Source organism: Asparagus officinalis, chromosome 9 (genome assembly GCF_001876935.1).
Source record: "Asparagus officinalis chromosome 9, Aspof.V1, whole genome shotgun sequence".
Classification (NCBI taxonomy): Eukaryota; Viridiplantae; Streptophyta; class Magnoliopsida; order Asparagales; family Asparagaceae; genus Asparagus; species Asparagus officinalis.
Genome location: NC_033802.1, coordinates 67,012,408 through 67,015,452, shown reverse-complemented (window position 1 = coordinate 67,015,452; position 3,045 = coordinate 67,012,408).

Sequence of the window (3,045 nt, the reverse complement as noted above, 5' to 3'; positions counted from 1 at the left end):
GTCAACGGAGAGCAAATTTAACACGAGCAATCGAAGGAGGCATTCCATCGCTACCGAGAAGAACCCAGTTTTAAACAAAGGAGAGAATCAAATTCGTTCTCTTCTCTTTTGTAATCAAATTGTAATCAGAATCAAAGGAATACAAGTCAATTTTCTTTGTTCTTTTCTTTGCAATTTTCCCTATATACAAAAGATGGCGACTCCGCTGGGGACTAGCTTTTTCGACGAAGAAGTGGTGGCGCAGTCCGACGTCCACCTCATGGGAACCACTGTAGAAACTCTCGTCGTGGAGTTTGATCAAGCTAAATATGAGGAAGCCTTATCCTCTGGATCGCTTAGCCCCAAGGCTAAGCATAGTGTCCGCAAGATCTCCAAGGAGATCAATTCTGTTGTTGAAGTACCGAAGAAAGCCCTCTCCTTCGTCCAGAAACTCAAACTGGCTCTGTTAGCTGAAGATCCCACCTCCGCGTTAGCCAAACATGCTTCGGGTCACAAACGGCCTCTGGAGGAGACGAGTTCTATGAGCGTCAACGACACTGCTGCTAAGGCTTTGAAACAAGCCAAGAAGAACGCCGCTCGCAGACGAAAAAGATCCATACGTCGAGCACACTTGCGTGAAAGCCGAATGATGGCCCAACGCGAGGATCGCGTTCCTAAAAATTTTCCAGAACCTAGCGTTCCCAAGGAAGAACGCTCACTTCGCGACAACGAGCCCGACTATGAGCCTCAGCTTATACAGCTGAAACGCGACCCTGAGTGGCGCGTTGTTTCTTCAAAACGCAGCCCTCAGAAGGGAGCTGTCAAAACTAAACGCGACCCTCAGGTGCGCGTTCAAACGAAACATGATTCTCAAGAATCTGTTTCACCAACTAAACGCGACCCTCAGGTGCGCGTTCAAACGAGACATGACTCTCAAGAGTCTGTTTCACCAACCAAACGCGACCCTCAGGGGCGCGTTCAAACGAGACATGACCCTCAAAGGTCTGTTTTATCATTTAAACGTAGGCCTCGGCCTAATGTTTATAAATCTCAACGCGACCCTCGCGTTATTTCTCAAGAGCGTGGCTTCAAAATCCACGTTCGACAAGAACCAATCTCACCCACCCAAGGGCAGGGGGTTCCATCTCCGCCTCCGTGCCCGGGGAAAGTTTCCTCCCAAGTTCCTGATCTGCGGGAATTATTGTCGAGAGGAAAACCAGCAGCACAAACAGCTCACTCATGTCAATGTGAGAGACTTATATCTGCTGTCCTGTCAGAATGCCATTGTTGTGCATCCACACCTCGGCAATCTGTATTCGACAGGTTGACAAACGTCGTTAGACCTGCCAAACGACAACGCCGATACAAAAAGAAGACAGCTGAAGCGAAATATTCCGAAGTCACCATCAACATGATCGGCAGAGGAAAAGCCTCGCATTCTGATTCTGACGAGTCGCAAAGAAGTCATTCCTCAATTGTTAGGGAAATTTGTGACCAGTTCGAAGGAGTATATCGGAATACTCGGACTCGGACAGGAGCTATCCGTCCGGTTGATTATCAAAGATTGGCCAAGGGGGTCGTTTCCGACGATGAACATTCGGCAGTCGCCGAATCTCAATCTTCAAGTTCTGTTGTTGCACGCGAGGTCTCCGCTTACACGACAGGGAACCATGAAGACATAGCCAAAAGAGTGGACGAACATCATGTCATGCTCCAGGCGCAACAGGAGACACTTCTCCAATTAAAGTATATGCTGGCCCAGCTTCTCGCTGAAAAAGGGCAAAAACCCGAGTCTTCCCGGAGAACTATGTCAAAGGGAAAGCAAAATGCGCACGAACACTCAGATCGTGAGACTCACAACTTCGATTCCTCTTCTGACAATGAGAAGGAGATGGAAAAAGAGCTGTATCCTCAGTCCACCAAAATGGATGAACTGAAAGCTCGCCTCAATGCAATCGCCAACAGAAGTGAGCTCCGTGAAGAAGGAGTAGTGCGACCTTACCCTGCCGAGTGGGATACAGCTCCCTACCCACCGAAATTTAAGGCCCCTACCTTACAACCGTTCGATGGCACAGGAGATGTGGTAGCAAATGACGCCATCCTGACCAGGCTATTCATCGGTACCCTTAAGGGTGTAGCTTTCGAATGGTTCATGAAACTGCCTGCCGGATCCATCCAGAAATGGGTAGACCTGGAAAGGCTATTCTTGGCCAGGTTCTTTGAGGACGATACAGAGGTCTCAGTCTCAACTCTTCTCGCCACTAAGCAAAAGAAAGGAGAGTCCATCAAGGCCTATGTGGAAAGATTCTGCAGCATGGCATTGCGATGCCCCTCAGGTATGACCCAATCAACTTTGGTTGAAACTTGCAGGCACAACCTGCAGACCCAGCTCCTCGCTCAGATGGGCGTAGCAGAGTGTCGCTCCTGGAGACAACTAGTTTCACAAGGAGAACAAGCTGAAGAGATAGTGGCGCGTGTCAAAGCTGAAGAAGAGCCGCAACCCAAGCCGCAGCAGCAACGCAATCAGCAAAATGCCCAGCGGTCTAAGGGAAAAGAGACTTTAGCAGCTGACTACACGTGAGTACCATCGCCTAATAAGCAAGGCAAGGCGCCCAATCAACAAAGAGCGCCCAAGCAATATTCGTTTAAAGAGGAGCATGTGGATACCTTATTCCAGTTGCTTCGAAAGAACAACAAGCTGCAATTGCCTGAGATCAGGAAGCCGGATGAAGCAGGGAAAGTGGATGACCCTAATTATTGTCGTTACCACAGATTCCTTGGACATCCTACAAAAAAATGCTATGTCTTCAAAGACATCTTGCAGAATTTGGTAAATGCTAATGTGCTTACCTTAAAATCTGAGCAGAAGACCGTATCCACCAATATGATAGCGGTCTAGTTTGGTGACTTCCCCCCGATGGTAACTGCGAACGGCGTTGTCCCCATTCGCAAGGGCGAGATGCACTTGAAGAATGTCGACTTGCATAATCGAAAAGACAGGGGGTTGGTACCCCTCACTACCCCAAAAGGGGAAATCATGTGGGTCAACCCTGATCTGCTAAGAGA